Here is a 26,119-nt window from a genome sequence, read left to right as displayed (position 1 = left end):
GACCAAAAATGTCATCATGTACCTCATATTCATTTAACCCAGGTTTAAAAAATGCCCCCAGTTTGGTAATCCATTTGCTCTCCATATTGTTCAATCTTGTGTGCCATCCCATTTTGAATTTTCTTGGTAATTGAATTTTATCAATGATGACAAACTTAAAACATGCTTCCTTATGCTGTTTAGTATGTTTATATAAGGCACTTGTGACTCGTCTATTCCTAATGGCACTTAGATGTTCACTAATTCAAATTCTTAAGGGTCGAGAAGTCTGTCCAACATGAAATGCCGAACAGTGACAAAAGGCTAAGTAAATGACCCAATCTGACCCACAATTGCCAAAGATGTTAATATCATAGACCTTGGGGTGTTTTTACTACTAAATTCTTTAGTTTTGTTAATGTGTTGACAAGCCCCACAATGTCCACACGGATAGCATCCCACTAGGGGCTCTCCAGAAAGTGTTGTCTGTATAACTGAGGGTGGATTAAATCTCTTATAGTGTGTTAGCTGAGATTGAATAGACCTCCCCCTCCGATACGAAAAAGCACATTTATCTGGAGAACCCTATCAAAAATGGGGTTAGATTTTAAAATATCCCAGTGTGTGCTGATAATGCCCCTAAAATGAGATGTATTACTCCCATAGGTGGTCACCAGTCTGATTGGTTGTTGATCCTTATTACTATCAATTGCCAGTTGATGGTTGTATTGCAATAATTCAGTTCTAGTTTTCTGTCCCGCTAGTTCAACAGTCCTATTGAGTTGTTGCATATTGTATCCCCTGGCCCTGAATCTTGATTTCAAGTCCTCCGTGTGTATAAAGTATTCCCTTTCTGTTGAGCAAATCCTTTTGAGGCGCCAAAATTGTGATTTTGGAATATTTCTGATAATGTGGCGGGGATGAGAGCTGTTCGCATGCAATAAAGTGTTATATTGAGGAAATTTCCTATGAATGGTTGTACCCAAAGTATGATCAGGTAATCTTTGCACCACTACATCCAAAAACACCATTTCCTGATAACCAATATTAACTGTAAAGTGTATGTCATAGGGATTGTTATTAAGATATTCCACAAAATTAGATAACTCGTCCATCTCACCCCGCCACACCAACCAGCAGTCGTCAAGAAATCTGCACCAGATATCCAAATTCTCCATATAAATATTATTGCCTACATCATATATAAATTGTAGTTCGAAAAAACCCATAAACAAATCTGCATATATGGGGGCAAAGGATGCCCCCATAGCTGTACCTTTGATTTGCCAGTATGGGTTCCCCTCAAAATAAAAGATGTTTTTTGTAGGACCATTTCAGTTAATCTGGTCAAAAAAACATTGAACTCTGGAGTATATAAATTGGCCTTTTCCAACCAATAAGAGACTGCCTTGACCCCTGCTTTATGGGGTATGCTGGTATATAGGGATGAAACATCCATAGTACATAATAACCAACCTTCTTCCAATTGTGAGTCATTAACTATGTTTAGAAACTCGGTAGTATCCTTGAGCCGTGATCTCACCTGACTAAGTAAGGGCTTGAGATATTCCGTAAGAAAGGCTGATATTGGTTCCGTTAAAGAACCCCAGCCCGAGACAATTGGGCGACCTGGGGGATTTTTTAAATCCTTATGTATTTTAGGGATCAAGTATAAATATTGTGGCATGGGCTCCTTAACCTTCAATTGCCTAGCAATTTGTAATGAAATTATGCCCCCCTCCACCGCCTGATCCAAAAAAGCATCAATTTCTGTTTTAAATTTAGTGGTTGGGTCAATGGCCATATGTACATAAAACTGTGATTGGGACAGTTGTTTACATGCTTCCTCCCTATATTTCAAATAATCCATCACAACTATGTCACCACCCTTATCCGCCACACTAATAACAATATCCTTATTGGATTTCAGTTGTGAAAGGGCAATTCTTTCCTGTTGGTTAAGGTTGCTACGAGTTGTTATAACTTGATTAGAAAAGTGTAAATCTTTCATAACACATTTCTTGAAAATCACCACATGTTTATCCATAGGAGGTACAAAATTGGATTTACCAAAACGGAAACCAATAGATCTTTGAGAATCTGTTGTATCTGAAAAAAAGGCCTATAGGTTAAGTATTCTGCAAAAGTTGTTAATATCATCTATTAATAAATGCTCAGGTACAGAAGATGTAGGTATGAAATTAAGCCCTTTATTTAACACATTATATTGTGCCTCCGTAAGTGCATGTGAAGAAATATTTAAAACATTGTTTACTGTGCTATCATTTGTTTCAAAAGAACCTGGAGATTGGTCAGACCTGTATTTGGTCTTGTGTTTCCTTCCTGCGCTACATTTATGGGGCCTAAAGGGATGGACTGTTTCCTTTTAGCCACCGGGGACACTTGGCAAGCACAATTTTGGCGCCTCAAAAGAATTTGCTCAACAGAAAGGGAATACTTTATACACACGGAGGACTTGAAATCAAGATTCAGGGCCAGGGGATACAATATGCAACAACTCAATAGGACTGTTGAACTAGCGGGACAGAAAACTAGAACTGAATTATTGCAATACAACCATCAACTGGCAATTGATAGTAATAAGGATCAACAACCAATCAGACTGGTGACCACCTATGGGAGTAATACATCTCATTTTAGGGACATTATCAGCACAGACTGGGATATTTTAAAATCTAACCCCATTTTTGATAGGGTTCTCCCAGATAAATGTGCTTTTTCGTATCGGAGGGGGAGGTCTATTCAATCTCAGCTAACACACTATAAGAGATTTAATCCACCCTCAGTTATACAGACAACACTTTCTGGAGAGCCCCTAGTGGGATGCTATCTGTGTGGACATTGTGGGGCTTGTCAACACATTAACAAAACTAAAGAATTTAGTAGTAAAAACACCCCCAAGGTATATGATATTAACATCTTTGGCAATTGTGGGTCAGATTGGGTCATTTACTTAGCCTTTTGTCACTGTTCGGCATTTCATGTTGGACAGACTTCTCGACCCTTAAGAATTAGAATTAGTGAACATCTAAGTGCCATTAGGAATAGATGAGTCACAAGTGCCTTATATAAACATACTAAACAGCATAAGGAAGCATGTTTTAAGTTTGTCATCTTTGATAAAATTCAATTACCAAGAAAATTCAAAATAGGATGGCACACAAGATTGAACAATATGGAGAGCAAATGGATTACCAAACTGGGGGCATTTGTTAAACCTGGGTTAAATGAATATGAGGTACATGATGACATTTTTGGTTCATAGTTTGACAATGGTCTGTAAATATACATACGTATTATAAGTAATTTGCATTTAACCAACAAGAGTTATGATGTATAAGCTTTAAAAAATCAAATCAGCATATGGTTTGGCATGGACTGACAGTTTGGATGAATTATTTGTAATATTTGTAGAGCATATGTGTTTTTAGTTTCTTTTCAAGTTGTTTGTTTTCTATTTATGTGGAATTGTGCCCTTAAACCATGTTTGATGGATTAACCAAAGGCTGGACTATACCAATTTTGAAAAAGGTATTTAAATGGTCTCAAAATGGGGAGTTGGTTAAAGCATTTATATAAAGTGAAGAAATATTGACATTGATAAAGGCTTCTCATGCCGAAACTGGTCTGTATGTCATAGGTTGTTTAGGTAGTTTTTTTGGCTACCTAATAAAATAGTTATTTAAAATTAATCTCTCCTGCCTGGAGTGCTGGTTCGTTTGGTTTAATCTAAAATAAATAAAATACATAAATATGTACATATTATTTTTCACTTAAACAGTGGCATCTGTACATGTTTCCTTTTATGTAAACTATATATATATATATATATATATATATATATATATATATATATATATATATATACTCTCCCCCATCAGAACCCCTCCCACTGAAGGTTCTTCTGTAATAACATTCAAAAGATATTCTACATTCATCTATATTACTATTATATATGTTACATATATATAATGAAATTCAGATGTAAGAGTGGAACCCTCATGATGATGAGTATATTTAAGGTAGAGGTTACCTTGCCTCATAGTCCTATCTCTTTTTCTTCTCTCTCTCTTTTTTTTTTTTTTTTTATAAAATTACCCAACCTCCAGCCGACACCATCACCGCTATGGACTTCCAGCATAAGGTTGTTCAAGCCTGTTGCAAGTTTACTGATTTTTTAATAGACATAATTAGCTGATTAACTTTTTTTGTTATTATAAACTGTAAATACAGTAAATAAAATAAATAAATAACTTGAAATAGGCAATACCGGCACTGTACAGATGATAAAATAGCCACCGGACAGCCAATAAACCCTCACCATGACCTATGACTTCCCAGCTGCATGGAAACTGCCAGCTGGTTCCATCTTTTTCTCTTGGTGTACTTGTTTATAGATCTGCCAGAAATCATAGACTCCCTTAAATAGAGGTAAGCCTTGGCACACCTATCAATGATCACTTGTAGCTTGCAGACAATGTGCTGTTAAGGGTAAGTTGTCATTAAGTTTGGCATTTGTGAATGTCATGGCAAGGAGTCAGCATTTGTAGTTCTAATTTTTTGATATTACTACAGTGCTTGTGGGTCATATGGAAGAAAGAAGACTCCAGATCATACCAGCACAGACCTATATGAAATTATGTAAAAGTAAATTATGTTAACTATGATTTCTCAGTAAAACATGAATAAAGAGCACCAAGGTTAGCAGCAATCATGCTTTTATCCCAAACTGAACCAAAAGCCCTTGTTTTAAAAGTTCTCAGAAAATACATGAAAGAAACAACATGCAATTGTTTTGCAAATAAAAATGTCAATGTGGCTATCATTAAGTTTTTTTAATATTGACTTCCCAGCCACTGTGCTGTGAATAGATGCTCTGAAACAATTTTAGTACAACTGGGTCAATAAACAGTTAAAAAAGAGCACATCTTTGCACAAAAATGTACACAAGTGGAATAAAAATTAGCTGCCTGTATTTCAAATTAATTTGCTAATGTGAATTTATAAAAGTCAATTTCAGTGGTATCCCATGGTACATTGTTAATGAACTTTTCAAGGGATGAACTAATGTTACATCAAATACTCGGTTTAAGGAAGTAAAACTTCATCAACAGACAAATAAGATATGTTAGCATGAAAGATCCATATGCCATCATAGCCATCACCTTTGGAACAGACTTCCACTACATGTCAAGCAGAGGAGCACCCTTGTTACCTTGAAGGTAAACCTAGATAACTGGATGGACAGCTTTATATTCTTTCCTGGTCTATTTTGTCTCACCCTCCTTGAGGCTAAATGCACATTTTGAATATTTTTTTTGGCTAAGCTTGAAATGGTCCATAGACTGATTGCCTACTAGTTAAGTACGAACCTTTAAACCAATAGAACTTTACTTTATTGGTATAAATCTTAAAAATGATAATCACTTACAGTGACGTGTCTAAAAACCAAGTCAAACCTATTACTCTGTATGTTGCTCATGCACACCTCTTCACAATTTGCATCATTTTCTTCATGAATTGTATGGCTAATTCCAGTATAAACATCAATTTATTTTACAAGTTTGCATTGTGCAAAAGCCACACTATACTGCTTATCCTTTCAGTTAAATCCCTGGTAATCTCATTAGCTATAAAGAAGCAGATATATAATTGCAGCAAGATGTGTTCGATGCAATTAAATTATATGCATGAAAATGGCAGATTGGAATGATAGAGTTTGAATACACATTTCTGTTTTGAAGAATAATTGTATTTGTTAGGAAAATCTTACAGAAGAGCTGAGAGTGTGTGTGTGTGTGTGTGTGTGTGTGTGTGTGTGTGTGTGTGTGTGTGTGTGTGTGTGTGAAAAAGAGACAGATAGATCTTACTCAAATCCATGAGAACATAGTACTAACAGCATGCAAGGTTGTTCAAGGGCAGTAAACTATTACTATTAAATGTAAAATCATGCTGTTCTTCAGACATATTTTACTTCACAAAATAGTACAGCTATATAGATATGTTTATACTACACACTGAATGGACAGTCTGCATTTCCATGACAAGTCAACACAATATCCTTAACCTCCTTTTCTCTTCTGTTTGGTTTCTCAATGTAGTCCGCTTGCTCAGCAAAGTCTAGCAAATGTGTGGACAAACTGAGCAAAACTGATATTTCTATGAAAAATAAGGCCAAAAAATAAATATACAAATAAAAAACATAATCAAATAACTACAGATGCAGACTTTATACACAGCTGAAATGAAGTTGTTGTACCAAACTCACACTCTTGCTGTTAACTCTGACATTATTTACTAACTGCACTTATATGGAGAAGTCTGCATAAATATGCAACATTTAAGCTGAGCCTGAAGGAAACAAAAGAAATAGACTGCAAACAAGATTATCAACAAGCTTTAAACTGCTTACATTTAAAAGAGTAAAAATACAACAAATTGTAGATTAATGGTGACTAGAGATAAGGATTAAATATATTAGAAATGTTTTATTGCAGGCAATCACTGTATCCACATGAAGCACAAAAAAACAGCAATGGGAGATTGGATACGTATAAAAGTGCTTCTTTTCTTAAATTTCAAATGAAAGCCTCCTGTTTTTATTGAACACTTGTTAATTGCATATTACTTAAGACATGCAGCTCATATAGTTTAATTGTAATGTATAGGTGTACAACTTCAACAAAACTAGTTTTATCAATTTATGGATGAGCACACTGATCTCAGAAGTCAAGGGAACTGTTGTTATTCCAATGCCACTGTACACAGGGACCAGATATTGTGACAAAACGATGTACAACAGACACAGAGGTATAAGGTGGGGCAGGAGATAAGGCTGTCCAAATGGAAGTACATGTACAGCACTACGACTGGATCTGATACACTTGGTTTCCATGCTGAGTATATTCCGACTGCAAGCAATGAGATATTACACATCTGTGCCATACAAACTTTGGATATGTACCAATGTTGGACAACTATTAATTGCTGCTTTGTATTGCAGTGTATAATACTCTTTCCACTACCACAGTAAACTGAAACTGTGTATTGCACACATGCAGAAAAACTGCATTATGCATCTGATGTATTCAGAATAGATGAAATAGTTGCATATTTCCTCCCTAAGCTTTTACTGAAAATGAATTATAACTCATCAACCCAGATTAATGAATGATATTTGTAAATTATCTATAAATATAAGTTTGTACCTATCCATTTGTCTCTACTTCTCTGTTTAGGTAGCTAGCTCTCTGTTTTTCTAAGTAGCCATGCATCTGTTCATCTATTAGGAACATTAGCTATACAGTAAATGTGGCATGATTAATTCAAGTCATCAACTTCCACCCGTGCTTTACGCACTGGATTCCAATTGTTCAGGGGAACTTTGTAGACTGCTTCCCCTTGGATGCCCTCACTAGCCTGATTTCTAGATATATGAATACCTCCAAGCAAAACACTATACAGGTGGAAAGAGGTTTCATACAATAGTATGGAATGTATTACATGATGTCGGGTCCTTTATAGTAAAGTAATGCCAAAGCCTGCTAAGACTCTAAGTAACTGTGATATGAACTGTACTAAGGATGCATGATGCATAGTTGTTTTACCAAACTATACAGACTGAGTAATCACTAGCCACTGTGGATATGGTACAGATGTTGGGTCCAGAAGGTGTACAACAGACAAAGAGGTATTAGGTAGGGCAGGAGATAAGGCTGTCCAAATAGAAGTACATGGACAGCACTACCGATGGATCTGGCATTAAACTATTAATGGACAGTTCCAGGAGATGTGTCTCTGGAATATTGTACAGACTACAATGGTGCAGTGCTAGCTTAAAAATCCTGCTTAAAGATACTGAAATAGCACATAATATCCATCCATCCATCCCGCCATCCAATGCAGTCAAGTCACATCTAACTCCTATAGCAACCCTATGGATAGCTGATGAAATGTACACAGTCTACTAAGCAAGCAGGGTATTGAAATAAATGACCAGGCCCTCTTACACACACACACACACGCGCAGACATGTGCACACACGCGCGAGCACACACACACACACACACACACACACACACACACACACACACACACACACACACACAAAACACACATACCTACCTACCTATGGGTAATTTAGAATAAGAAATACACCTACTGTATATGTTTAGAATATAGAACAAAACCAGTACACCTGGAAAAATTCCACATGAACCTTGGGAGGACATGCAGATTCTAAAGAAGAGGTATTGCACTCAAAAAACAAACTGAGAAGTGGCAATACTACTTTTACAGCCACTGCAACATACCATTATTGAAAAACTACTGCCAGAAGTTGGCTTTTTTTATTTTCAGAGACATATTGTCATTGTGAATTCTGGATGTCTGAAGTCAGACAGCATAGTGAAGGGAACACTAGAATTTTATCCATCCTCTGCTAATTTATACTTACCACATAGCTCAAGCTCTTAGCTATTCCAATGCTTTTGGAGCAAGTAGTACAAGCGCCTCTCCATTCAGAAACCTTAAATGCTTCCTCATTCTCATACATCACCAGGGGAAGTACATAGGACTTCTAGAATTTTCTACATTCAGCAAATCTTTGCAAGCTTTACCCTGACAGTATTTTGGAAACTGACCTAGTATGAGTTCCACACTCCAGATATCTATATACTTTTAAATATAATATTCTACTTTCTATCTCTTGTTAAATTTTAAGTAGGATCTTCCAGTGTGTCACAACAGTCCCTGCAGATACAGGGATAATGGGGGCATTTCAGTAAAGCTTACATGATCATTTTTGACCTTGTGTGGATAGTGCAAACAGTTTTAGATTCAGAAATCTCCTTGTAGCAGCGTGCACTAATGCACAAACATGGAAACTTCCATGGCATGCAAATTTCAGCATAAGTAGCTAAATTGTATGCTAATGAAGCAAATCAACACAGTGGAGTGATTCAACAAGTTGTAAAGCAACTGTGTAGACTCTGTGCTCACGTTGGCCATGTATTGGAAAGTTTTCTGAATACAGCCTCACAAAAAGAGTTTACATAGAAACAAAAACAAGCAAATGTCCATACGTGTGTACAGAACAGGCACTAACATGTACTCCACACACGTTATGGCATTATCAGACATGTTGGGTGTTAGAAAGTATATTAACAATTGCAGCAATTCCTTTTTAAGTGTCATAATATGAATGCAGCTTTGCACCTACACCCCCAAATAAACAATATACTTGTAACTAATGTAGACAGCTAAAAATGCAAATCCCATGAAACATAGAATACAAATCATGCATTCCTCTGTGTAGATATATAGCTCAGTAATACCCTCCCTTGACTGTACAACATTGTGCTCCCCTGCAGTCTCCATGCCTACATGGTTACCAACCATGTAGATTTGGGGTTGTCAGCATGGTGAAGATGCAAATTAGGTCAAAACTCATTAGAACTGCTAAATCCCAAAAACTTGTAACCATGTTGGGATGTTCACTTCATGTAGACACTTCCACAGTGTTCGTGTTGAATACATGGCAATGGTGAATGATGACATCAAGGGGAGGGTGTCAGGTTACACTTACAGAGGTGTATATGTAGTTCTGTGAAGTGCAAAAGAGCATGTAAACAATGCACAATCTGTGTCATCCTCTTTATTGTTTGTTAAAATGTATTATATCTGTCGGCATTAAGTTAAATTTTAATTTTAATTTTTGTCCTTGTTTGTGTGATGAGGTGCTTAGAGCAACCATGGATAACAGAGCAATGAATGGCAGGTTTTTCAGTGCTTGCCACATAACTGTTCCTGTGGCAACATGTGTATGTGTAGGGCTAGAGTATAGGAGGTCCTGGGGCTCTAATACAGGGACTGTAGCTTTTCCTACACTTTTTGAGCTGCATGTTTGCCTGATATCACAGGCATGGACAAAAGTAATAAAATCCCCTGTGTTCAGCTTATTTCAGTGTTGACGTGTGCAGCATAGGTGCATGCAGCAGCATATAGGTACACACTGTGCACTATTGGGCATCAAATGAGTTGATAAATTCAGTATGGTGGCAGATGTGTTTCATAGGTGTTAATTACAGTATAAGCAGGAGATTTTCAGTATGATGGAGCTATTCAACAAGTTATAAAGCATCCATGTAGCATACATTCTGTTTTTTTCTGCATACTTCAATACCATGGGAGTAGAATTAAGGAAATTCTAGGCCTGAAATAAAAGTGTCTCAACTTCTGTATTTGCAAGGTAAGTCCTAAACCTAAATTGTATTCTTTAATAATATTATGGCATATCATTGTATAGCTTACCTTGGTGCAGTAATGAAGTAAATAGTGGTGGATTTGAACAAAAAGTACTTTAACATGTGACAGCTGAGTCAGACTTGTGCTGTGACATTTGTGTACTACGTTCTGTAATCTGTGGACTTAGGTAGGGGTTATGTTCTCAATGTAATCAACTGTGTGTGTGTGTGTGTGTGTGTGTGTGTGTGTGTGTGTGTGTGTGTGTGTTTGCCTCTGGTCAGAAGAGGAGATGTGCTATCCTACAGTTACTTCTCCAATGGCATGGCTTGTCAGTATTTTGATGCCTGCACCTACCTACACATCCATTTCAGGTGAACTTCCCACCTTCTTCTCTCCAACATGCACTACTGATGTCATCCACTACAAGTTGACCTAAAGCAATGTGAAAAGTCAGACTTGTGCCATGGTGCTTGCATCAAGTACTGTGTTCTATAGTCTGTGTATTTACATAGGTAGGGGTTCTGTTCTCACTACAGTCAACCTGATGTGTATGTATCTCTACTCAGAAGAATAGATGTGCTATCCTACAGCTAATTCTCTAGTAGCATGGCTTGCTAGTCTTTTGATACTTGCAGAAGCCTACACATCCATTTCATGCAGCCCTCCCAACCTTTTGTTTACCACATGGCCTACTGATGACATCCACTATAAGTTGACCTGCAGACATGTAAAAGACAGACTTGTGCCATGGCGCGTGTGTATTGTACTGTGTTCTGCAGCCTGTGTACTTAGAGAGGGGTTCTATTCTCATTTCAGTCAATTTGGGGTGTATGTATCAGCAGTTGCTTGACATTACAGAGAGCCCTTTATGCCAACATGCAAGACACTGTTATCACCATATGCTCAACAGAAAATGCTGATGTAATCAGCTATATCAGATTAATGCATATGCAGCAATCCCACCAGGGGAGGATCAGACACTGGCCCGGAACCCAGGCAGACATCACCTTAGGTTCATAGGGGGTTACTAGGCTATTGGCCCTAGGGCCTTTATAAGCCTAGCCATGTTATACTATTGCTCCCTTATTGAGCAAGTTGGATGGTCTATATTTGAGCGCAAGTGTATGATCAGTACCAACTGGCCTTATCCAAGAGAGATATGGGTGACTCACCCATTGTAAATTTACAGTCTCCTACCCAGTTGTCTAAGTTACACTTAAATAGGGTCATTGAGGAGCTCTGTTCTAAGTGAATCTGGAGCTTGTTCCAGAAAAGTGGCAATCTCTGGGAGACATATCTGTCTCTCCAGCATGTCCTGTTAATTTCACAGGTTAGGCAAAGATCCCTAGGGTGAGTGAATCTTGTTCCATGTGGCTTTTGGATTTGCTGCATTTCCATTATAGCAGGGTCCGAAACTGCTCTGTAGGCCAGGCACAAGTTGCCTGTCAGCAGCCTATAAGATACAGAGTACAATGACAGAGCATTCAGTATGTTCATGAAGGTCATGTGTTGCAGACCCTGAATTTTCTTGGTGAGAAACCTCTGAGTTCTCTACAGCTGTTGCAGTTGTCTGGTGAGGTACACAAAGAAGGGAGTGTTGTACTTTATAAGTGGTCTGATAAAGGATGAGTACAGGGGAGTTATAACATCCTAAGTTCTAGACATGATGCCTTAATTATGAGATGTGTAACACAGAAGGCCTTCCTTACCACTGTGAACTCATGGTGATAAAAGTTAAGGCTGCTCTCAACCTCTGTTCCCAAATCTCTCACCACAGGGTTTCAGCTAATGGGATTACTGTTAATATTGTAATGTGCAGGGACTTCCCTTTTGCCAAAAGTGATGATAACACATTATTTTAAGTTTATACTGACTCCATGGCTTTGGCACCAATCATTTGTCTGCATAAGCCCTTTTAGTAGTACATCAACATCATTTGGGGACTCAATGATTGGACCCAGTTTGCAGTCCCCGGAGAACATGGTAAGGCACAGACCATCTATTTTCCAATCTACTTCTGAGAAATCGATTCCAAACAGTAGGGAGCCCAGCACTGATCTTTTACTTCACTGGTAACTGGTCTGCTGGTAAAGATGGAATCCCCAACTTTGACTGTATGTGTTCTGTCGGTGAGTCAGTTGCCTACCAATCTAATGACATATGGGTTAATTCCAAGGTCTTTAGTTTCTCCAAGACTTTTGGGTTTCTAATACCATAATGGGAATGGACCCCATTCCTAAGTCAAACTACGATTAAAGTTCATGATGTACAGAGTTGCATGTATTGGTAGCATATCTAAATGTGTTTTTAGATTCTTTTTTATAAGACCCATTGCTCCTACTACTATTGGAATTCATGCTCTTGTTTCTGCCTGCAAATCATGATATTTTATGAGGTTGTGTCTTTCTGTACACAAGACACTATAGTCACTGGGTATAGGGATTTCAATGATCAATACTACTTTTGTCCTCTTTTCATGGACCACTATATCTGGTTTTCTTGCACCAATCTTTTGAACTATTGGTAATGGGTGATCCCATGTGATGTAGACTTCATGATTTTCTGTGATGCTTTGTGGCTCAAGTTTTCAGTGTGTTTCAGCTACTTCAGTATTATGATATTTACACAATCTGCAGTACAACAGTCTTGCCACATTATTATGTCTTTCAGTATATAGTCCTTCTGCTGTTAGTACAACACAACCAGCAACAAATGTGTGAATGTTTCCAATTCTGTTTTATAAAACCTACATTTGTCTGTTTCTCCCACATGTTCAATGGAATTTGTAAGCCAATGTGTATGTAGCCCACTATCTTGTCCTGCCAACATTAACCTTTCATTTTTTTAGTTTAAATTTGCCTCTCCTTATCAAGCCCTGCATTTGATCCTGATCAATATGAGGTTCCTCCAGGAGTTTCCTATACTTGAAAATATATTTATGCTTTTTCCACATTTCTTGCCTTCTCATCAGATCTATCACCTTATATTCTTTCTTTTGTTTTTTTGACGCATTCAGTTGCTGCCTGATTTTTACCTACTTTTGGTTTGATTTCAATTCCTTGCTTGATGCAAATATGCTTCTGCTAGAATAAGACGGGAAGTCATCTTAGATTTATTATCCTCATCTTTCACAACTTTTACTATGTTTGGATCTTGTGAGGTTGGCAGATATGTATGCAGTCCCATGATTGCAGATATATACATGTAATAAATTTCAAGAATATCCATAACTCCTTCAGAAAGGAGAATATATAATCTTGGTATGCACTGATTTTTATCAATCAAATGATGAGCATGAAACATCCTTCTTGCTTTCCTGTCTTATCTATCCAACACCTTTTGGGGCCAGACAATCACTCCAAAACTGTAAGTTAGGACAGGAATAGTGAATTGGTTTATAGACTGACTTTTGTTCCTAGATGTCAACACTGTTTTCAAGATTAATTTAAGTCTTCTAAAATATTCCTAAGTTTTATTCACATTTGTTCATGTTTTATTGCTGATCCTTCAACAGTTCCCAAATATTTATGCACTCTCCGTTGCTCAAGTTCTTTTATATCACATTCTTGTCCCAAACTGATGTTTTCTTGGTGCTGTAGCTTTCTGATTTAAATGTTTTTGCACATTTAAGACCAAATTACATTCTTATATCATCTGAAAAAGATTTGACTACTTGCAGTTATGCTTTCTGTTCCTCATCTAATTAGCTATACAGTTTTAAATCATCAACAAAGAGAAGTTGAGAAGTCTTTACACTTTGTTGCTTTCTGGGAACCAAATTATAGCCATGACCTAATCTGATAAGCAGACAACTTAACAGGCTAAGGACAAGGCAAAAGAACAACGGTGATAGAGATTCACCCTGGAATATCACCCTTTGGAATTTTATCCCTGGAATAATAATTTGCCCTTTATCATGACTTAATTGCAAAGTGGTTTGCCACTGTTTTTTGGTCGCTGTGGTGTAATTTACCAGTGTATGGTTCATCTTATACATTTTAAACACTGTTTTATCCATGAATGTGGGATACTGTCAAAAACATTTTTTCTAGTCAATCCATGCCATACTTAGATTCTTCCCCTTTTTACAGTTCTCCACTATGACTTTATTTAACAAAAAATGATCATTTGTTCCATATGACTTTCTTTTATCGCCCTTTTGTTCTATTGCCATAATTGAGTTTTCTTCTAAATGACTAAACTCTGTCAGCATCAATTCCAGTCTATAGTTTATACGTTGTTGGAAAGCAAGTTTATGGACTATACTTTTTAGGGTAGCTTGCAAGTTCACTTTTAAGTAGGAGCATTGTTTTTCCAGTTGTTATCCAGATTGGTGTCTGTTTGGGGTGTGCATATAAACAGTTCTTACTCATGGCTAAATCTTCTTGCAAATATGTTAATTTTTTTAACCAGAAGTTAGGTACTGTATCTGGGCCTGGGGTTTTCCAATTAGAGGCTTTTCTTAACTTTGTTTCAATCTCTCTGGCTGTTACTTCATCCCAATTCATATCCTGTACTTTTAAACTTCTTATTCTTTCTTTTACTTCTATTCATTTAGCATCTTTGTTATGTTCCACAGGATCTTCATAAATACTTCTCCAAAATGTATCTATTTCTTGTTTGTTGGTAGCACTGTGGTCTTTCAATTCTGTTTACCCTGTTTCCCAATTCTGTATAAAACTTTTTGGGACATCAATAAATTGCTTATCTTGTATTTTTCCTTTATATTTATCTGTGTATCTTCTAAATGTTTCTGCCTGTGTTGATATTTTTAGTTTATTATTTGCAATGGTGCATGATAAATGCTGATCCATTATAATACTGTGCATTGCTTTTATCACATCTATCCTTCTGAGTATTTTTGTTGATCTGTTCCCTCTTCCATATTGCTTTAACAGTGACACTTCTTGCCTTAATTGCTTTATATTTTGCTCTTTTTGATACTTCCATGATGGTATTCCATTTCTTCCCTTCCTTTTCCTTACTACCCTGTGTTCTTGTGGTAGAATTGTATCTGTCAAATTAGCTGCACAGTAATATATCCTGTTTACTTCTGTTATATCACATGGGTCTCTATGCACAGTCCTAATTACTGTGTTCATTTGTTTTATCAAACATTTAACTTTTTGGGTTTTATTTACCTTCTGTAGTCTATTCATTTCATTGATCTTAATATGTGTATTTATCTCTATTAAAATCAAGCAACTCTTCTCTTAGCTCATTTTCTTCTAAACGGAGGGCACATTTTTTGTTCTCCATTTCCTGTGGGCATTCTATAGAAAGTTCTGTATCATCTTCCTGTGGCACATTCTCTTCAATTTCATCCTGTGCCACCTGTTGCTCTGTCATATGGGAGCTCACTGGCCTATCACACCTCAACATTGACTGCGTCAGAGTTGCCACAGTTTTCTGTTCCTTCCCTTGCTGTCCAACTTCAAGTGAATGTTTATACTGGTTTCCTGTGGAAGGCTTCAAAATATCTTCATATGACAACTGATCAGTTGCTTTCCATTCCACTGGTTTCTCCTTAATTTGGATGTCCATTGCTCTATCCTGCTGTGGTGCTTTCTGAATTAGATTTTCTACACTTAATCCATTACTTCGCAGGTATTCCATAACCTCAGTTTCTATTTCTTTAACTTCTCCATTACCAAGCTTATTTTCTACTTTTCCTCTTTGTCTTCTTATTTTTTGTATTGTAAAGTTTTCCATGTCTTAGATGCCCTTTCTTGTATTTCTGTTCAAATATCTTTGGTGCTCCTTATTTTGTATTGATTAGTTTTGCTTTCTCATTTGCATAAATATTACACCATGTGAAATCTCTTTTTCTTTCCCATGTCCATATTTCTTCTTCAGATGTTTCTTAATCTTCCTGATTCGCAGTACTTTGGGGACTCATCCCATCATGCTGTGATGTAATCTGTGTTAGACCGTCTACACCAAATCCTGCACTTCGCAGGCAACTCCATAACTTCAATTTCTATTTTTTTTTAACTTCTACTTCACTAATCTTCTTTTCTACAGTCCCTCTTTGTGATATTATTTTTTATTGTGCAGTTTTTCATATCTGGATGACTTTGCCTGTATTTCTCTTTGAATATCTTTGGTACTGCCTTTTTTGTATTGATTAATTTGGCTTTTGACTTTGCATAAATATTGCAGCATATCAAATCTATCTTTCTTTCCCATGTCCATATTTCTTTTTTAAACTTTCCAAAAAATCTCTAGGTTTTGTTGTTTATATTCTCACACATCCTCAGATGCTTCTTTTTCCAAACAGTTCAAAGTCTCTTGGTCTATATAATGTTTTTCACAAATCTGTGATCACAAACTTTTATTTGAAGCTTCTGTCAGTTTTTCTTGTGGAAGTATTTTTCTTTCCTCTAATTTCTCTCTTAATCTTTTTGTATATCTTGTGTCTGGAAATTCTGGGCTGTTTGCATAATAGTAACAGTACATAATTTCTCTTTTTGGCTCTTTTTTGGCCTATCAGTTTTTGTGATTTTTGTGGACTGCTACTTCCTTCTACAATGGGGGGGGGGTCATACTCCCTCTGGGCCTGGCGTGGCCTGGCCCCATTATAGGAATGTTTCCACATTTTGAGGATTCTGCACTGTCATATTTTCCAATACTGGCACCAGTGTGCCTACCAGGATTGGGGACTTTTTTATCCTGGGTCTTATGCACCCAGCAATCTTTTATTTTTGGCCTACTTCTGTCCATGATATATGCTATATACCAACCACCCCTGACACTAAAGTTCCCATCGAAACACAATTCAACTCCCACTTTGTGAACTCAATTCTATCCTTAGTTTCACAGGACAGTTCCTTCCTCACTATCCCCCACTACACAAATAACACTAATACAAGCTTTACCCTCAAAACAGTTTCCACCACTTCAATCAAAAGCATGCTCTCCAAACTAAAAACCTCATCAACAGCAGCCAACCTACTCCCCAGCAATTTCTTGAAACTCACAGCAGATGCTATTGCTATCCCAGTCTCTACTCTCATAAACAGATCAGTTGTTGAAAACTATGTGCCCAAACTCTGGAAAATATCCTATGTTACATCCACTGAACTTAATAACTACAGACCCATTGCTTTACTCTCCCCCCTTGCCAAAATCCTAGAAAAATGCATCCATACCCAGATGCTAAACTATCTCCTAGACAGCAACATCCTGTCACATACTCAGCATGGTTTCAGACCTGCCAATAGTACCACTACAGCCCTCCTCTGCTTCACAGACACAGTAAACCATCTCAAAAATGAAGGCCTACAAGTGTCAACTCTTTTTTTTTGGATATGTCCAAAGCATTTGACACAGTCTCACACCAAATCCTGCTAAACAAACTAAACCAATATCATCTATCAAATTCCACTCTTACCTGGTTCCAAAGCTACTTAACTGACAGGTACCAAGCTGAGAAATGGGAAAATTCTCTCTCTCCTCAGCTTCCCATAACTATAGGAGTCCCACAGGGTTCTATCTTAGGACCACTACTATTCACAATCTTCACAAATGACCACCATACCTCCACACAGCATGCATCTATAATTCGGTATGCAGATGACACTACCTTAATCTGTACTGCACAAAACATTCCCACCCTCCTGAAAACAACTCAACTAGCATTCTCTGATGTTGAAAACTACCTTACCAAAGCCCAACTTATCCTCAATCCAAAGAAAACTCAGCTTATGATTATAACCAGTTCTAACAAAAACACTAACAGTCAATTCACTATCTACTCCACAAATGCTACTCCAATTGCTCCAGTGGCACAGGCTACGCTATTGGGGATAACCATAGACTACCACCTAAAATTTGATAGTCATCTCAACTTAACTATTAAAAAAGTACATGCCAAACTGGGGCCGCTCTACCGTATCAAACCATTTCTTACCAACAACACAAGATCCGCCATTGCTTGCTCCCAACTTCTATCCACCCTACTCTATGCATCTCCCATTCTGACTAATCTCAACAAAACTGAACTAAGCAAAATGGAAGCCTGCTATAACAGAATTGCCCGCTTTGCTGCAAATTGCTCATATAGAACTCATCACTGTACTGCTTTGAGACAGCTCCACTGGCTTGAACTGCCCAACCTCCTAACCTACAATCAGCTCTGCCTCTGTCATTCTATCTATTACCTCCCCAATAAGTGTCCTGCCTTCAAAAACCTAGTACAACATCACTCAGCCAAAAGGCCTCTTAGATCATCAAGCAAACTACTACTAGAAGTCACCAACAGCTACAATAGCTTTGGAGATGCACTATATAGTAGTTCAGTGGCTAAAAATGGAACTCTGTCCCTACAAGCATTCAAAACACATCATCCAAAGCCTCCTTTAAAGACCTCATCAGGCAACATCCCCAGGCTAGTGAAAGCGGATAACACATACATACAAAATCTAGAGCACTTGATAATAGTTTTCAATCTTACTCACAAACACTGGCTAATCTACAATGTATGTACTGTACCTGTGTACTATGTATGCATTCTACCTATGTTCCAAATTTCAGCTGTACACCACAAATCTATTAATTACCTTTATTTTTAAAATTAATATTTTTTTGTTTGTTCTCTCCACTGTAACTCTTTATGTGCCGCATACCACTGTAAAAACATGTCTCCTGTAATTTGTGTGTATACTGATCATGTCTAAATAACTAAATGTTTCTGTAATTTTTCTTTGTGGAGCTTTTCTCCCCGGGCCTCTGCTGAAAAAGGGCCTTTTCGGCTCAGTCAGACACCCCCGGTTAACAAATGTAAAATAAATAAATAATAAAAATATAAAATACAGTCTATATAACAGTGTCATCTTGGTGAGATTTTGTGAAAAACAGGGTCCACCTCGTGAAGGCACTCACAAAGACTTGAGGATGGATTCAATTTCAGCAATACTACCCTCCTTTGCCTGCTGACTTATTATCTCTCCATTTGGACCCCAGATGGGTGAATTTCTCAATGATGCCTGAGAGGCAGATTGCCTTGGCTATTCAAAATAGGCTGAATGCAGCATTTTGCCTTCATTCAGGGTTTGGTGACATTCTTGAAGAAGTCCACCAGGTTTAGTAAGCATGATCTACCCTTAATGAAGCCAAATTGTACCAGGTCAAGAGTCTGAATGTCACCTATATCTTTGTTGATAAAGTCCATGATTATTTTCTCCATGGCCTTGCAGATACGGCTGATAAGGCTTATGAGTCTATAGTTCCCAGGGTCAATTGATGATCCCTTTTGTGCAATGGAATTACTGTAGCTGTTTTCCACTCTACTGGGAAAAAGCCAGCACTAACACTGTGGCTGAAGAGAGTGCCAACTGGTTCCACTGGGTCTTGTTTTAGAGCATTTAGTAGGCAGCCTGGAATGTTATCTGGTTTCATAGTTGCTGTGATTTTTGACATGAAGAGTGTGGTTATGAAATGATAAGAGGTAGAGGACTGGTAACAGGTATTCCTTGGGGTATGTCTGCTGCGGATGGGGGTGATGTTTGCCCAAAATCTGTCTGGTAGCATTTTGGCAATGTCCTCAGGGTCAGTATGAGTGGTACTGTCTACTACTAGTTTGGCACAAAGCTGGGGTCTTTTTTTTTAGATTTCTGACATAGCTAAATAATGCCTCCTGATTCAGCTTCAACAAGGGCAGACCATGCCTGTTAAACATGGTAGATTTATTCAAAAATGTGACCAGGGCCATTGATGAGGGCAAATATGTGCACACAGCATACCTTGAATTGGCAAAGGCCTTTGACACAATCCTACACTCAGCCATTACTGATAAACTTAGTAAATTGAATGTAAACCACTCTAATGTACGATGGATTACCAACTGGCTCAAAAACCAGTCAGACCCTATTAAAGTGGGTGACTCCACATCAACCAGCAAACCTGTCACCACTAGTGTGCCACAAGGGTCAGTGCTGGGACCCCTCCTTTATATATTTCTCAGATGTTCAGGCCAAAACTAAGGGCTGTGGCTGACCAAGTTTGCAGATGACTGCAGACTGGGTACAATTATTGAATCCCCAAATAATGTCAATATAGTTCAGAAGGGTCTTACATGGACCAACGACTGATATCTTAGTCACAGTCTCAAACTAAATGCAAGGTAATGCATCATCATTCCCTATGGTAAAAACAATGTCCCTTCTCACTATCAAATTAACAACAATACCAGATGTAGCTATGAAGTGGTAAAAGATCTGAGATCGCAAGTAGACTGAGACCTTAACTTTGATCACCATGTGTCTACTGTAGAAAGGAAGGTTGTCTATGCAGGACACTTGATTAGTAAAGGCATCAACTCTAGAGCAAAGGAAGTTATAACCTCTCTGTACCCGTCATTAATCAGGCGCACATTTGAGTGTAATGCCCCTTTCGTCATGTACTGTATAAAGCACCTGCAGCAATTAGAGATACCTCAGAGGATTCTAACTGAGAAGATCAAAGGACTCCAGCAAGTATCTTACACAGACTGACTAAAGTCCCTGTCATTGTACTATATATTGTATAGACTTCTTAGGCTGGACTTATGCCTGGCTTAGAGAGCCATCTCTGACCCAAACCTAATGAATTTCTTGTGCATCCATAAATCAAACAGAACTATAGCTTCCCATTCCAGGGACCTAAATATGGCCTGTGACTTGAATAGGATATGCTGCTGGACAGATTTGTCTCCCAGTGACTGCCACTTCTTTGGAATTGGTTGCCAATTCATGTGAAGCAGAGCACCTCTAGGGCACTGTTCCAAAGGAGCCTGGACAAATGGATGGGACACCATAAATTCTTGCTGAGGATAGTGCCCACAGCCATCCTTGACATGGGAAGTCATTACTAAAAACAATTCTGGGTATTAACTAGAGTATCTATGGTATTACAATTGATGAAATGGCAAGGCTTGAAATGACCTCTGGGTCAATAGCCTTGTAAGCGCCTATAATCCTATGATCCTGATTATCTTTAGCTAGGGAAGCTAGTTTAGTTTTGTACTTGGCTTTAGAGGACTTTAGAATATAGCTCATTTGCTTGTTTAAGATGTGGAGGGTATCATTACTCTGCTGAGTACACTCCCTCTTGTTCTTAGGCATTACTTTCCTCTACTTGTTGTATGACCTATTTATGCTTGATGCCCACCAGCTGATTCTATACATTTGTATAAGTATTTATACAGGCTATTTGTGTACACCTCTATATTTATTGACAGTGGTAGCAGGATATTTGAACTATTTATGGCATTGCTTAGGAGGCTATAGTTTGCTTTGGAGAAATGTTTCATCCCTTTTGCTCTTGAGGAGGAGTCAAGTATGATCAGTAATTTGAATGAGACTGAATTCTGATCTGACCTGACCAGGCAGGAAAGCATACAGGGGTTAGTGCAGAGACCCCCTGTGTTGGTGACTACTAAGTCTAAGACATCTGAGCCCTGTGTGGTGGTGCAGACTATCTGTTACAGAATATTTTTATTAACAAAGTCCAAGAACTTTAGGGAAAGTGTGTTTGTGCTCATATATGACTCCTAATCAATGGAAGGCTAGTTGATATCACACATGTCTAAGGTGCTTTTTTTGCATAGTGAGTGCCTCAAGCAGGTCTAAGTAGGCAAGGTGGTTCTCATGGTTCATGGTGGGGGACCTATAGCTAACAATCATATGGAAGAGGGTTTTACCTACAGTTAGTTGGACTTGGAGTAGCTCTACAGAGTCATACAGTTTGACCAGTCTTGAAGTGTACTTGTCTTTAGTGAAGATGTATACACCTCCACCTTTGTTTTTTTCACACCCATTTTGATGTCTGAGTGTGTGGAAGGCATTGTAGCCTTGCACTGTCAGAGTGCTCTATGCAGCTTTGAACCATGTCTCTGTGACTGCACAGACATGGGCATCTTTCAAAGTAAGAAGTGCTTCCAGTGAGTGCAGTTTCTGATTTATGCTCCTTGCATTAACAGAATAACCTTCAGTTTTCCTGTAGTGAATGTTTTTACATTGGGAATTTAGTTGTTCTGACATTGCCTAAAAAGGCCAACATGGGGGAGATAAGTACCTTTGTCAATAAGCGAAAGCCAAGAAGTGACAGGTGAAGGCCATCTCTGGCAAAGCAACGTGATCTGTTGACTATATCTTCCCTGGCTGACAGATACTGGATCCCCCTGGAATGACAACAGAAGCTAAGCCATATGTTGAACTCAATTATGTTTTGTTTATATTGAGGCATCATCCTGGGTGAAAGTGTAATTCTGCTTAGGACAAGGACCATACCTTCCTGGGACAGATAATCTGACAGCTCAGTCATGTCTCTCTTCATATACTACAGTGACGTACCTCTCCAGTCATTCACTGTGACATGGACTATGACAGAGTCACAATGGTACTTGTTGAGAGACTTGAGTGCGTGCATGATCTATTGGATCCTGGCACCTGACAGGCAGCTGACCGTGACTTTCTCCTTGTCCAGCCTGATGAAGGAGACATCTCTGTGTCTCATTATAGAGTTGCTTATGACCAAGACATTTGATTTTGAGGTGTTTTGCCTTAGGGGCTTATTGGCCGAGACACTGTTTTGTGTATTATTATGTGTAGTGGATTCTGTTGAGTCTGCAGTGTGTGCAGTAGGTTTATGCTTGGGAGGTCTCTGATCTTTAGGCAAGTTTCTAGCGAGTACCTCCAAGTATTTGTGTTTAAGTGTTGTGAGTTAGTTATGTGCAAGAGGTGTAGTGTTGTGCTGACAACATGTTTCATATCTAGTTTGTGTGAGAGAATTGATTCCAAATTCATAGTATAGATACAACTCTCGCATGTTGTATTAGTTTGTTTTAGCAGTAACTGGTTATCAGTATACATGAGGCAATTGCTACATTGCCTCAGGATGTCCATGCCAATCAGGCTGCCTGGAGAAATGGTGGGAACTCTCCATCCATTATGGAAGGTATATACTGTAGTAACTAGTGGGGAGTGGGCTAAATGTACCAGGTTTTGCTGTAAGACTGCCAAGAAGTGTCTATTCTATGGTGGGCTAGGGGGTAGAAAAATGTGTCAGGGCTTCATAATGAACAAATGAGTTGCTCGCAAGGTAGCAGTGCAAGGCTTGAACAGCTCCGGTAAACCAAGTGCAAACCCGACCAAACACAACACTGGAATACAAGCAAAGTTAAACAAATTTTAAAAAAGTAAACAAAGGGAAAGGCCAAGCCTGAGCCTTATTCCAGCAATCCCCAACTCAGATGGGTCCTTGGCTGTCACAAGAGTACAAGCCAGTGTCTTCTAAATGCTCAAATGATACCAATCAGTCTAGATTCAGGAAGCCTGAATCTAGCCTATGCTATAAAATGCAGAAGTACTAGGAATTCAAAGTGCAGAACATCACAATCAAAACAGCAAAAAAAAAAAAAAAAAACAGTTTAAATAAAGCAGCATTTCAATAGAATACTTCAACAGACAACAAACATTCCTAGTGAGAAATTAAGTGATCTGCTTAGAACAGCAGTAAGCAACTTTCAAAATAACATACACAATAATTCTTCAACCAGCAATTCCCAGCTTAGACAGGTGTAGGCTGTCCTGTCCTGCCACAAGAGTCTATACCACAAACCTTCCTAATGCAAAATAACTGGTTTGGAGGCCAAGTGCTTAAACCATAACAAAGACACTTAGAACCGCAGGCACAATAAGCATTCAGTCAGCATTTTCCAGCTCAGAAGAGCTAAGGCTACAGTCTTCTCACACAAGAGTGTAGACTACAAATTATCTTAATGTAAGACAACTGGCCTGAAGCCCAAGTGCTTAAACCAAAAGTAAGGCTTAGAATACCGGTTATAATTTAATATGATACCAGACAGATGACAGTAACATGTCTTTTAATCTACCAATATACAGTATGTCTTGGTTAGTAGGTCCTGTGTTATCTTAATGAGAAAGCCATGTGGTCTGTCCAGCTGCTGCATGTGTCTGGTGAAGTTCATGCAAAAGATAGCATTATACTGTATTATTGCTCTGATGAGTTTGACTACAGTGCTGTCATACAATCCCGAGATCTGAAAGTAATGGAGTGTCTTATGATGTCCACCATATATATGTTCTTGAAAATATTAAAGAGAAACATTAGAAAGTAATGAGACACATTGCAGTTCCTGACTTCACAACCCTTACAAAAAAATACACTAGAAAGTACTGACATGATGATTCTATCTACTGTATAATTTGGCAAGGCAAAGTGGTAGGTATAATTATCAGTTCAACAACACAAATGCAGATATAATAGGCATTAATGTAGTTATGCACCCTGTGCATCAGACACAAAGCTTTTGTATCCCTGAATCCAAAAGAGAGAGAAAAACAGGGGTATAGTGCATTTACCATCATTTGCACAGAGTGTTTCTGGGGGAGGGAGGGCCAGGAAGCTTCGGCTGACACAAAAGGTCCATGAGTGTGTGTGAGGAAGACAGAGAAGCAAGCAGGCTGTGTGTGTGTCTGTAGGGGTCTTCCATGTGAAAGTACTGTGTGAGAGTCTGCATGAACACAGCCAAGCTCAGTGATAGCTCTATGTCTTGATATGTCAGACAGGTGTGAGTTGTGCATGGTAGAGGTGGCAGTTCATTGTTGTTGCCAATGACCATGCAAACTGGCAGTGCCAGGAGTTGCACTGTCACCTCCATGCCCAAGGTCAGATCCAGTGCCACTACCTGAGAGTGGCTGATGTCTGCTGGATGTGCTCCTTTCACAGGAATGCCTAGAACCATGAACTCATGGGCTGCTACATCTGGGTGTGGACAACACACTCACCGATGGACCAGAGGAAGTACTGCCACTACAGCATGATTGGGCATGGCCATATTGGCTATTAGCAGATGTTGTGGCTGCCCTATCCCCATGAGGATGCCATTCCCTTCCCAGCAGATGTTCCATCACAAACACTGCTCAGTCTATGACAGACACCCCTCCATCCATCCCAGACTCCTCTCATTCCAATGTGTCATTCATCTGATCCAGTGAATCTGACACAGTGGAGACAGTCACGCATGTCAGAGTGGCCACATCCACAACCCTGACCATTTGTCTTGAGCACCTTTCTGAATGGGTCTGTGCCTTGGGTCTACTTCACGTTGTCGTAAGCTGACAATATAGAATACGATATTGTCGGCACGACAATGTCGAAAATTCAGAACATTGCGCCGGTAAATGGAAGTCTTCATAAGGGGGAGATTTATGTTTACCTCAATGTAGTGCGGTGTCAGAGTTGGTATATTTAACTAGGGGGGGTGTGGGGGGGTGCAGGGGGGGCTTGCCCCCCTGCTGATGCTAGATATATTTTTTTATTGATTTATTTTTCTATGTTATTCGATATTTTACTACTTCGATCAATAAAGTTTGACCTTTATTGATTTGATGTAGTAAGATTTTGATAATGTGATATAGACGCTTGTGCCTCTATGATGGCCCTAAACATTTGTTGAATGACATGGGAAGAGACACCTGCACCATGTGGAGGAGGGATAGCAGGCCCCCTCTGAGCACCAAAACATTGGCTACAGCCAGACTCAACAGGCACTAAAGCCACAGTAGCCACACTTCCTTGCTCAATATCCTCACCCTCCACCTGTCCTATATCTGTGGGCTCGACAGACTGGGTAGGCATGGACCTTAATGATTGTGTCCAGGGAAAAAGAAGTGCGGGTCTGGATGTCAACCTCTGTCTCAGATTCAACCTCTGCACCTCCCAACTGTGCCTCAGTTTTACCACCATCATCATCAGTGTCTGATGAGACACTGACATCAGGTGGCACAGGGCCCACACTCCCACTGCCATGATCAGCTGTGATAAAAAGGGAGAAACACAGGCATACATTAATACCTGCATTACTATGGTG

This window comes from Protopterus annectens, chromosome 6.part0 (genome assembly GCF_019279795.1).
Source record: "Protopterus annectens isolate FY-2018-M chromosome 6.part0, PAN1.0, whole genome shotgun sequence".
NCBI lineage: Eukaryota > Metazoa > Chordata > Ceratodontiformes > Protopteridae > Protopterus > Protopterus annectens.
The sequence above is the reverse complement of the archived record's forward strand: the minus strand, read 5'-3'. Positions refer to the sequence as shown.